Raw genomic sequence first — 12,472 nt, forward strand, 5'->3', positions numbered from 1 at the left:
TCCCATTGGCATAAATGGCGGCAAGAGCTCGGCAATTGTAACTTGTATTATCCTTACAATTCTATATACATATACATAGGGTGACGGGATAGTGCATTGCAGTTAATCTTTTCTTGTTGAACCTTTGTTAAAAATTCATTGGCAGTCCTGTGACTGTGTTCATCCACGTCTCTTTAAAAAAAAAACAAAAGCTAGGATTCAAGTCAAACTCCATCATGTGATCCGACTTGTCCAGTAGTATCAGCGGGGATTGCAAGAGTGTCCAGTTTACTGAGACAGTATCCATAATAAATGTAGATATAGGAATTTAGGATAGAAAAAAAATATAACACACAAGCGTGGCATCAGGAAGTAGGACTTTTAGCAGAAAGTATCTGAAGATGCAAGATCTTTTTTAGAATCAAAAAATCTTGAAGTCAGAAAAGGGAATGTTCAAATTTCACATTAAGTACTGTCCACACGATGCTGTTTAAGTATCTCTCACTGCTCTACGTGAATAAGCCGGTGTCTCCACATCATGGCTAAGTGAATATAACAGCACGCTACGATGTTCTCTCATTGGAAAAATTAAAACATTTAATAGCATGCTGGTTTGTTTCAGTTGGTGGCACTCTTGCTTCTGAGAATGCCGGCTGTGGATTCAAGACTCTTCCAGAAATTGAGCACATAATATAGGCTACAATTTACAAAGATATGACAGAATATAGTAACTGGGGAGGCGGGAGGAAGACTTTAAAAATTCAAACCACTGGATCCTGAAAACCATAGAATCCCTACAGTGTGAAAGGAGGCCATTCAGCCCATTAAGTCTGCACCAACTCTCCCAAGCCTACCCCACCCACCATATCCCCATAAACCTCATGCATTTACCATGGCTAATCCACCTAACCCGCACATCTTTGGACTTTGAAACTGGAGCACCCAGAGGAAACCCACGCTGACATGCAATCTCCACACAAGACAGGCACCCAAGGCCGGATTCAAACCCAGGTCCGTGGTGCTGTGAGGCAGCGGTGTCAACCACTGGTGGGTACATATTTGAAAGAATATGGGGAAATGAACTATGATGTCATCTGTAGTGGCTAAGTTGTCAGAAGGTATTCTGAGAGACAGGATCTACAGGCGTTTAGAGATGCAAGGACTGATTAGGGACAGTCAGCGTGGTTTTATGAGTGGAAAATCATGTCTCACGAATTTGACTGAGTTTTTTGAAGGGGTAACCAAGAAGGTAGATGAGGACAGTGCAGTCAACGTTGTCTACATGGACTTTAGCAAGGCCTTTGACAAGGTACCGCATGGTAGGTTGTTTCATAAGGTTAAATCACACGGGATCCAGAGTGAGGTAGTCAATTGGATACAGAATTGGCTTGACGACAGAAGGCAGATGGTGGTTGTAAAAGGGTTGTTTTTCCAAACAGGAGGCCTGTGACCAGCGGTGTGCCTCAGAAATCGGTGCTGGGTCCACTGTTATTTGTCATTTATATTAATGATTTGGATGAGAATATAGGAGGCATGGTTAGTAAGTTTGCAGATGACACCAAGATTGGTGGCACAGTGGACAGTGAAGAAGGCTATCTCGGATTGCAACGGGATCTTGATCAATTGGGCCAGTGGGCTGACGAATGGCAGATGGGAGTTAAATGTAGATAAATGCGAGGTAATGCATTTTGGTAGATCGAACCAGGGCAGGACCAGGGTCGTATAAAGCTGCATCATTATCTCCCGACTCCTAAACTCAATCCCTCGATTGATGAAGGCCAGCACATCATACGCTTTCTTAACCACCTCCTCTACCGGCGAGGCCGATTTAAGAGTCCTATGGACCCAGACCCCACGGTCCTTCTGATCCTCTACACTGCTAAGAGTCTTACCCTTGATATTATACTCCTTCATCCCATTTGACCTGCCAAAATGGACCACTACAAATTTATCCGGGTTGAAGTCTATCTGCCACTTCTCCGCCCAGTCTTGCATCCTATCTATGTCACGCTGCAGCTTCTGACATCCCTCCAACCTATCCACAACACCACCAACCTTCGTGTCATCAGCAAACTTACCAACCCATCCCCCTCCACTTCCTCATCCAGGTCATTTATGAAAATGACAAACAGCATGGGTCCCAGAACAGATCCCTGGGACTGTTGGGGAGAGTTACAGTACAAAGAGATCCAGCGGTACAGGTTGATAGCTCCTTGAAAGTGGGATCACAGGTGGACAGAGTGGTGAAGAAGACACTTGGTATGCTTGGTTTCATTGCTCAGAACATTGAATACAGGAGTTGGGATGTCTTGTTGAAGTTGCACAAGACATTGGTGAGGCCACATTTGGAACAATGTGTACAGTTCTAGTCACCCTATTATAGAAAGGATATTAAACTAGAAAGTGTGCAGAAAAGGTTTACTAAGATGCTACTGGGATATGATGGTTTGAGTTATAAGGAGAGGCTGGAAAGACTGGGAGTTTTTTCCCTGGAGTGTAGGAGGCTTAGGGGTGATTTTATAGAGGTCTATAAAATAATGACAAAGTAGATAGTCAACATATTTTCCCAAAGGTAGGGGAGTCTAAAACTAGAGGACATAGGTTTAAGGTGAGAGGGGACAGATACAGAAAGGGTCCAGAAGGCAATTCTTTCACACAGAGGGTGTTGAGTGTCTGGAACGAGCTGCCAGAGGTAGTAGTAGAGGCAGGTACAATTTTGTCTTTTAAAAAGCATTTAGACAATTACATGGGTAAGATGGGTATAGAGGAATATGGACCAAACACGGGCAATTGGGAATAGCTTAGTGGTAAGAAAAGGATGGCATGGACAAGTTGGGCCGAAGGGCCCGTTTCCATGCTGTAAACCTCTATGACTCCATGTTGAGAACACACATTTAAATCTCCTCAAGGATTTGTCTCTCCCTATCTCTGTAACCTCCTGCAGTCTATAACTACACCACACCCTGCATTTCACTTACTGAATCCATTGACAGGTTTCAATCTTTTAAACTTCACGCTCTGGAAATCTCTCCCCAAATCTCCTGCTTCCTTTCCCAAGTGATTTTGAAACCTACCTTTGACCAATCCTTTGGTCATCACCCCTCATGTCTCGAAGTTCCCCATTCATTTAAAAAAAAAAATTATGCCTCTGGAAAGAACTTTGGTACATTTTTCTGTATTAAAAAGTGCTGGTTAAATGTAAGTTGCTGCTCTTGCTGAGATTTTGTTGTGCAAAAGAGGCAAATGGCAGGAGGAATAAAGGAACTGAGTAGAATTGTAAAGGCACATTACTATATTTTAGCAAAACTACAACTAGATTCATAGACTCATGGGATAATTTGTCCGTGTACCTGTTCATAACAAAAGAACACAGGAACAGTAGGTCATATGGCCCCTTGAGCCTGAATCCCCATCAACAAGATCATGACTGATTTTCTATCATAACTGCACTTTCCTATTCTTTCCCATTACCACCGGACATTGTTCCCCTTCAAATATTTAGTAAATTTTCTTTTGGAAGTTACTAGTCAGTCTACTCCCACCACTGTCAGATGGTGCCTTCCAGATCAAAATAACTGTGTAAAGTTTTTGACTGCTCTACCTCTGGTTCTTTTGCTGATTGCCTTTAATCCATGTCCTCTGTTTAATGACATTTTGCCACTGAACATCTCTATGAAAACTCCTCTTAACCTCCTCTCTTCTAAGAAAAACAAACCCAGCTTCTTAAGTCTCTCCATGTAACTGAAGTCCCTCATCTCTATTTCTAGTAAATCTTTTATCTACTCCCTCCCAAGATCTTGACATGCTACCCAAAGAGTGTGACACCCAGAATTGGCTACAATTATCCAGTTGGGACTTAATCAGACTTACAGAGAGGGGTTAGGTATAATGTCCTTGCGTTCGTACTTATCAGTTTTTTTATTCTTTCCTGGAACGTGGCTGTCGCTGACAAGGCCTGTAATTGTCATCCATCCCCACCTTAAGAATGCGGACGTGAGCCACCTTCTTGAACCACTGCAGTCCACCTGGTAGGTACACCCTCAGAGCTGCAAGGGAGGGAGTTCCAGGATGCTGACCCAGTGAAGGAATATCAATATAGTTCTAAGTCAGAGTGGTGTGAAACTTGGAGGGGAACTTGCTGGTGGTGGCACAAGTCTAAAGCCAATAATCGTATTTAAGCAGCCCTTTCAACTTGTCTTGGAACCTTCAGATATTTGTGCATGTACACCACCAGGTCTCTGTTCTTGCAACCCTATTAAAACTGTACAAATTAGTTCACTTTGCCTCTCCTTATTCTTCTTACCAAATTCTTATCAATTCACACTTCTCTTAAAGTTTATTTATTAGTGTCATAAGTAGGCTTACATTAACACTGCAATGAAGTTACTGTGAAAATCTCCTAATCGCCACACTCCGCCTGTTGGGATAATTAAGCATGGCCAATGCACCTAACCAGCACACCTTTGGACTGCTGGAGAAACCAAAGCACCCGGAAGAAACCCACACAGACCCACGGAGAACATTGCACAGTCACCCAAGCCGGGAATCGAACCTGGATCCCTGGAGCTGTGAGGCAGCAGGGCTAACCACTGTGCCACCCCACTAAGTTCTCTGCACTAAATTAATCTGGAACATCCAGGCAATCGTGACCATAACATTAAGATGATGGAGGAAGACACCAGTACGAAGAAAAGCAGGATAATACACTTTGAGGAGTGAGAACAGAATTTAGGAAATGGGCAACAATATTGCCAAATAATGATATGGAACAAGAATGGAGAACATGTAAAATACTGTTCAAGGAGTGCAGATATATTTAGCTGGAAGGAAAGAACAAACTAGACACAACTGAGACTCCACAGAGATATAAAGAAATAAGGAAACAACTGAGGGTTGGAAAGAGACAATTACTAAATACATAAGACAGCAGAGGAATGAATGAAAAAAGTAAAGAGAAATTAGGAGAAAAGTAATGTGTGTGTTATCCGGCTCTATACCAACCAGAATGATCCATTAACCAGAATTTCTGACAGCTCAAGTTTTCTTTCTTAAAGAGCGAGTTTGAAGGTTGGAAAAGACTCAAACGGCACATTCTGAGACCCCAGTGTCGAGGTTGGTCTCTAGTTGTGGTGGTGATCGGTTTGATTTCATATTTGTTAAAAAAAAGCTGGCTGGAAACCCACAAAGCTGCTGGAAGGTCGGAAGCAGCAGTTACCGCTTGGAGCGGCTGTCAGTGAACATGATGGCTCGATTTTTAAAATAAAAGCTGGTTTGAAGGTCGTGGTGTCAGCTTGGTCTTCAGCTGTGGTGGTTTTATTATGATGCCCTGCTGTGCTGGGACCCTCGACTGCCCAGTTGCATCCCCTCACCCACCAAAGATACAGCAGCACCTTTTCTTGCTTCTGGAGTACTTCCCATTAACTAGTATTTTTTGATTAAATGACACCATCCATAACAAAAATTTAAACAATTAGGAAGGCGAAGAGACTGCGAAATTAAATTACCAAAGCACATAAAAACAAAATGGTAAAATATGTCACAGATACATCAACAAAAAAAGTGTGCTTTAGGAATAAGGCCATTAAGGGATGGATAGAATATTACAGGTAAAGAAAGAAAGATGGCAGAAAGATCCAATAATTATTTGGCTTTGGTGTTTACCAGAAATACGAACATAGAACAGGTAGGCAAGGCATTGAATGACAAGATGATTAATGAGGTAAGTGCATTTAAAACTAATAAAAAGTATTGAATTAACTAATTAAACTCCCTGGTCTGGATGGATTGCATTCACATATTTTAAAAGAATCTAGGGAGATACCAGAGGCATTACAACACATATTTAATAATCCATCAGAGAAAGCTGTAGTGTCAAAGGATTAATGGAAAGTTCACGTAATTCTATATTTGAGGAGGAACTGAACAGTCCAGGGAATTATAGACCAGTCAGCTTATCAGTGGTAGGAAAGCTAATGGAATCCTTACCAAAAGCAAAGAACGAATATCTAGAAATGAGAAATATAATAATGAACAGTCAGCATGGATTAAAAAAGGAAGAATCTTGCTTGATCAACCTTAATTATTTTTTGAGGTGGTATCAGCAAGAATAGACAATGATATTGCAGATGGCATTTACCTGGATTTTCAAAAGGCCTTAATTGACTAATGATTGGAGTTGGAGTGTGTGGAGTCAGGGGGCAAGTGGCAGAATGGACAGCTAGTTGACTTCAAGACAGAAAGCAGAGAGTGGGGGTAAAGGATAGTTATTCAGAGTGGCAGAAGATGGTGTTCTACGAGGATCAGTGTTGAGGCCACTGGAATCAAAAACACAATTTTGATATTTTGTGGATGATACCAGCTTGGGGGAAATAGTCAATACTGAGGAGGACCACAACAAATTCCTAGAGGACATTGATAAAATTTGTAAAATGGGCTAATAATTGGCGAATGAAGTTCAATAATGATACATGCGAGGTCGTACATTTTGGAGAGAATGGGAAGGTGCAAGTTTAAGTCAGGTAGAGGAACAAAGGGATCTCCGAGGACAAATACACCAATCACTAAAAGCTGTGCCACAAGTTAGCAAGGCCAGTAAAAAAGAGGCAAGCCAAACACTAGGCTTTATTGGAGGTTATGTTAAGCCTCTATTGAACTTTAGTTGGTGCATACTTACAGAACCCCATGCCATTCTGGTCGCCATATTATAAAAACAATACTGGAGAAGATGTGGAATTGATTTACAAGCATGATACCAATAATTCTTACACGTCAGGAAAGGCTCGATAGAATGCGTCTTTATTCTCTTGACAAAAATAAGATTGAGAAGTGACTTAATAGAGGTCTTTAAAATGATTGGAGTTGGAGAATGTGGAGTCAGGGGACAAGTGGCAGAATGGACAGCTAGTTGACTTCAAGACAGAAAGCAGAGAGGGGGAGTTGTAAGTTTTAGGGCAAATCCTCCATGATTAAAGAACCCAGGGATAAGGAAAATGGCCGGCTGGCTGTCAGGCCACATGAATATGCAAGAGGCTGGGAATAACGAGAAGGTCGAGACAGGGATGATCTAATCAACAGGAAACAAAGGAGAAACCATGGCCAGCAGACGAGGAGTAAATAGCCCAGCAGCAAGACAATGAGAACAGAGATCATTCCATCCACGGACTACATCAAGACTCAGATCGCTGATGGGATTCCAATCAGGCTGACTCAGAGAACATTTAAAAGACATTAAAATATCAATTAAGGGCGGTCCCGACAGTTCATGCCCTTTTTGTTCCAGTCAATCAAAACTACCAATGATCAGAAATTGTTTTGTGAGAGAGAATCACTGGTTCAGGTTTTAAAAAGGGACAAGCAAGCTCTGGTCTCTCTCTCTCCTCTCCTGTTTCTGCCTGCCTCTCGTTCGTCTCCAGCACGCAGCCCGAAGCCCACTGAGCAATTTAAACTAGGATTGAGAGTATCCTCTGGTAATTCAGGAAGTTCCCAAGATCATCATAGTGGATGAGGCTTTGGGGAAAGGGGGGGGGGGGGGGGGCTTTTGCATGCACCTTTCATAGTTTAAGACACTGGTAAACTTGTGTAAAGTAAGCATTCCCGTGGTGCCCGTTTTAGTATTCCTTCCATAGCTATAGTCTTATAGAGCATAAGGCATTGTGTGTTGTTTTCCTGGTGTTTGGTGATCTTGACCTTGATGTTTTAACAAATATATATATATCTTTGACTTCCATTGGAGTCCGTTTTGATCTTTTCAATTTCTCACCAACGATCTCTGACCAAGTCACAATATTAAATATCTCTTACCATAATTCCGGAGTCTAGGACTGAGGGTACCTTGGGCACTTTGAAACCGCCCACTCAGGAAAGGCTGCCAGGTAGTGGATAGGCAGCAGTTTCCTTTTCTCTCTCTTGGGAGCGCTACTCTAGTGAAGTAGGCGCAAGGTGGCCGTTGTTCCATCGGCGAGAGAGAGAATCACTCGGGCATTGGTGGGGTTTGGGTAACGGAGAACCAAACCTGAGATAAGCCCACGAGTGGAGTTTAAAAAAAGGGGACCCCGCTACAGAGTAAAGGTTATGATAAGAGCGAATACAGAGAGAATATTTCCTCTTGTGGAGAAGAGCATAAATAGAGGCCATTATTATTGGATACTTTCCAAGAACTCCAATAGGCAATTTAGAAAAAATCTTTTTACCCAAAGGAAGGTGAGAGTGTGGAACTCATTATCACAGAGAATAACTGAAGCAGATGTCATAGACACATTAAAGGGGAAGCTATACAAGCTTATGAGAGAGAAGGAAATTGAGGTTTATGCTGATAAAAGAGATGAAGGAGAATAGGAGAATAGAGCATAAATACCGACATAGAAATAAACCATTTGGCCCAACCAGCCTATCTGAAATTAAAGCAAAATATTGTGGATTCTGGAGATCTGGAATTTTAAAAAAGTGCTGGAAAAACACAGCAAGACTGGGAGCATTGTGAAGAGAGAAAGAGAATTAATGCCGAGACCACATGAATTCTTCAGGTCAGTTCTGAAGAAGTCATATCGGACTTGAAACGTAACACTCTCTCCACACATGCTGCCAGACCTACAGATTTTTTCCAGTACCTTGTTTTTTAATTATAGTTTATTTCTGTGCCATGTATCAAATGAAATCCTACGCATGTCTTGGAGTCAGACAGAAGAGGTCCTTCGGCCCATCGAGTTTGCATGGACAAAACTACACTAAATCTAAACTAAGCCCTCTTTCCTGTACTTGGCTCATAACCTTGAATATTATGACATTTCGTGCTCATCCAGGTATTTTCTTTTAAAAGAGGGTTCCCATCTCTGCTACTTTCTCAGGCAGTGCATTCCAGACTCCCACCACCCTCTGGATGAAAACATTTTTCCTCAAATCCCCTCTAAACCTCTTACCCTTTACCTTAAAATTATATTCCCTCATTACTGACCCTTCTACTAAGGGGATCAGCTGCTTTCTAGCCACCCTATCCATACCCCTCAATCACATATAGCTCAATCGAGACCCCCACAGCCTTCTCTGCTCTGAACCCAAGCTTATTCAGCCTCTCTTCATAGCTCAAGTGCTCCACGGTAGCACAGTGGTTAGCACTGCTGCTTCACAGCTCCAGGGTCCCGGGTTCGATTCCCGGCTCGGGTCACTGTCTGTGTGGAGTTTGCACATTCTCCTCGTGTCTGCGTGGGTTTCCTCCGGGTGCTCCGGTTTCCTCCCACAGTCCAAAGATGTGCGGGTTAGGTTGATTGGCCTGGTTAAAAATTGCCCCTTAGTGTCCTGAGATGCGTAGGTTAGAGGGATTAGTGGGTAAATATGTGGGGGTAGGGCCTGGGTGGGATTGTGGTCGGTGCAGACTCGATGGGCCGAATGGCCTCCTTCTGCACTGTAGGGTTTCTATGATGATTTCTATGATGATTTCCAGGCAACATATTGGTGAATCTCTTCTGCACTCTCGAGTGTAACCAGACCCTTCCTATAGTCTGGTGACCAGAACTGCACACAGTACACCAACTGTGGCCGAACCACAGTTTTGCATAGCTCCAACATAGCCTCCCAAATCCAAGTGTCCCGTATACCTTCATAACTATTAATCTGACCAGCTGCCTTCAGGATGTGCGGCCAAGCACCCTAGATCCCTTTGTTCCCGAGATTCCTACTACCATTAAGTACTCCCTTTTCTTGTTACTCCTTCCAAAGTGTACCACCTTGTGCTTTTCAGGGTAAAATTCCATCTGCCACAGATCTGTCCATCCTGTCTATATCATATCTTCCTGCAACCCAAGACCTCCTTCCTTACAATTAACTACCCAGCCAATCTTTGTGTCATCTGCAAATTTAATTATCACCCCCCCACCACATTCTCATCTATATTGTTTATATACATCACAAATAATAAAGGAGCATTTATCAGCCTATGTCATTCAGACGTCTGACTATTCTCCCCACTGTTTTACATTTCTGAATTTCATACAATCTGCAAGCTTTGAAATAATGTCCCGGAGACAAAAGTCCAGATCATTAATCTATATCAAAATAAAGTGGGCCAAATACCAACATCTGGGGGCACCAATGTTAATTTCCCTTCAGTCTGAAAGACAACTGTTCACCATCTGCTTTCTGTCCCTTAGCCAATTTTGAATCCATGCACTGATCCTTGACTCTCATGGGCTTAGATTTTGCTAATAAACATTTTAAGTGGCGTTTTATCAAACATCTTTTGAAAGTCCATGTGCACAATCGCTTCAGCCTCATCAATCCTCTCCATTATTTCATCAAACAGCTCAAATATAGTTAGTCAAACATGATTTGCCATTAACAAATGTGCGCTGGCTGGCAATTACCAATCCATAGGTTTCCCAAATGCGATGGCCTAGGTTTAAAAAAAAATGAATTGGAATATGGGGCATATGGGGATAGGGCAGGGGCGAAGTAGGCCTGGGCAAGATGCTCTTTCAGAGAGTCGGTGCAGACTCAATTCTATGGTTCGGATTCAGAATGAATCTCGGAAATAAACAGGAAATAGGTGAAAGAGTACAGCATTAGGTGCATGTCAATGGGTGAGGGAAGGGGTTGCATGGAGTACAGTCCTCTGAAGTTAAACAGGTAAAGGATTCACATCTGGGATCTGACCATTACTGTTGCACACTTACATTAATGACCTGCATTTAGAAGCTTAATGCAAAGATTGCATTAAGCTACAAAGAGATTGCATTAAAATAAGTAGGCAAATATGTGGCAGATGCCATTACCTGCACTGTTCCTCTAATTTGTATCAACAAATTTCAACATCATCTTCTTGCAACCTTAAATGCAGGTCATTAAGTATAAAGAAAAATTAGAAAAAAAAGCTTATTTTAATTGTACATTTTTCAAAATTATAAAATGTTACAGAGAATGTTATGAAGAACTCCATATTCATGCTCAAAGTTTTGAGTCAGGATGCATCCAGACTTGAAACGCTAGCTCTAATCTCCCTCCACAGATGCTGTCAGACCTGCTGAGTTTATCCAGCATTTTCTGTTTTTGTTTCAGATTCCTGCATCTGCAGTATTTTGACTTTAGCTTACCCTGCCATCCTATGTGTTTAATATGCCTCCTGCTAAATGCAAAACTTTTAATTACATACAGAAAGGGGTCAAGTTAGAAGTGTGCAGAATGCCTTTTTAAAATTGCTACTCTTTATTCTGTGAAGAAAGTTGTTGCCTGTAGCACCGAGATTCCTGGACAGTTACAGAAGACTTTTTACCCTGAACCATACCTTTGATTGATCGTCCGAGTCTAGCTTCCCTCCACCCTTCTCCTTCTTCCGCTTTGGTTTCTTTTTCTTCTTCTTGGCTCCTGTATCATCCCCTGGACTCTTACTGCTTTAGAAAGAAAAGCAGAACTGAGAAAAATGATATGGCTGGAAAGGTGAGGCTTTAATGAAAGAAAAAACTCAGCCAGACTTTAGTTACAGTGTAAGGCTATTTTACTGAAATGTGTTATAGTTATAGGAACCATCCTTGGCTTCAATAATAAACAATAGGTATCCTGCCAATGGAGCTTAGCGACATTGGGTTCATTTCTCTGTTCATTACCACAAAATACCTTTTCTTCAGTCTCACTCCAATGGTGCACCCATTAGGAATCAGTTGGGAACTTCAAGGGTGTATTATTGCCCAAGCACTATGTGATTAGAGTGCATTAGCCCACAAATAAACTACACTGCATGTTTCCGTGAATTTCACTCCAGACTGGCAGCATGCATGTGGGATCAACAATGGAGTAATGCTAGAACAGAAATTCTTGTGCGAAAGGCAGTGTAGAAGTGACCCACATTGCCCTGGGTTGAGCAGGTATGTGCCAAATAAGCTTATCTCGGGAGAGATGGCAACAGTGGCACAATCAGCCTCTGCACTCCTGGATCCCCACTTCAGATGACTGTCTAGCAACCCCATTTTGGAAGATGCATTGTTGTGGTGATTAGATAAAATGAGGCAGAGATGCTGTTGCGATGTCCTTACAATTGGACAGCCAAACAAAATATCTCGGCTCAACTGTACATAGCCACTTAGTGTACCTGTTGGAACCAGCACCTTTAGGAAAGGAAGGAAGGATTAATGTGACATGAAAGAAACTTATCTGAGAACAACAAAATCAAAATATGTAAATATGAACATATTTATCCAACATAGGGGCGGCATGGTGGCACAGTGGTTAGTACTGCTGCCTCTCAATGCTATGGACCTGGGTTCAACTCGCCTTGGGTGACTGTGTGGAGTTTGCACATTCTCCCTATGTCTGTGTGGGTTTCTTCTGGGTGCTCCAATTTCCTCCCACACTCCAAAGATGTGCAGGTTAGGTGAATTGGCCATGTTAAATTTCCCCTCAGTGATCTAAGATGTTTAAGCTAGGGGGATTAGTGGGGTAAATACATGCGGCTATGCCTGGGTAAGATGCTCCGTCAGAGAGTTGGTGCAGATGTGATGGGCCAAAAGGC

At 42.3% G+C, this 12,472-nt stretch overlaps 1 protein-coding gene across 1 annotated transcript in view; it reads right to left on the reverse strand.

The window, feature by feature from the left end:
- LOC144500574 (glycylpeptide N-tetradecanoyltransferase 1) overlaps window positions 1-11,378 on the reverse strand; it is a 56,705-nt gene extending 45,327 nt beyond the window's left edge. Inside the window, exon 1 of the mRNA XM_078223713.1 lies at window positions 11,252-11,378. The gene's annotated coding sequence lies outside the window, so the exon portion shown is untranslated. The remainder of the gene's footprint in view (window positions 1-11,251) is intronic.
- Window positions 11,379-12,472: the final 1,094 nt, after the last annotated feature.

Source organism: Mustelus asterias, chromosome 11, assembly GCF_964213995.1.
Source record: "Mustelus asterias chromosome 11, sMusAst1.hap1.1, whole genome shotgun sequence".
NCBI lineage: Eukaryota > Metazoa > Chordata > Chondrichthyes > Carcharhiniformes > Triakidae > Mustelus > Mustelus asterias.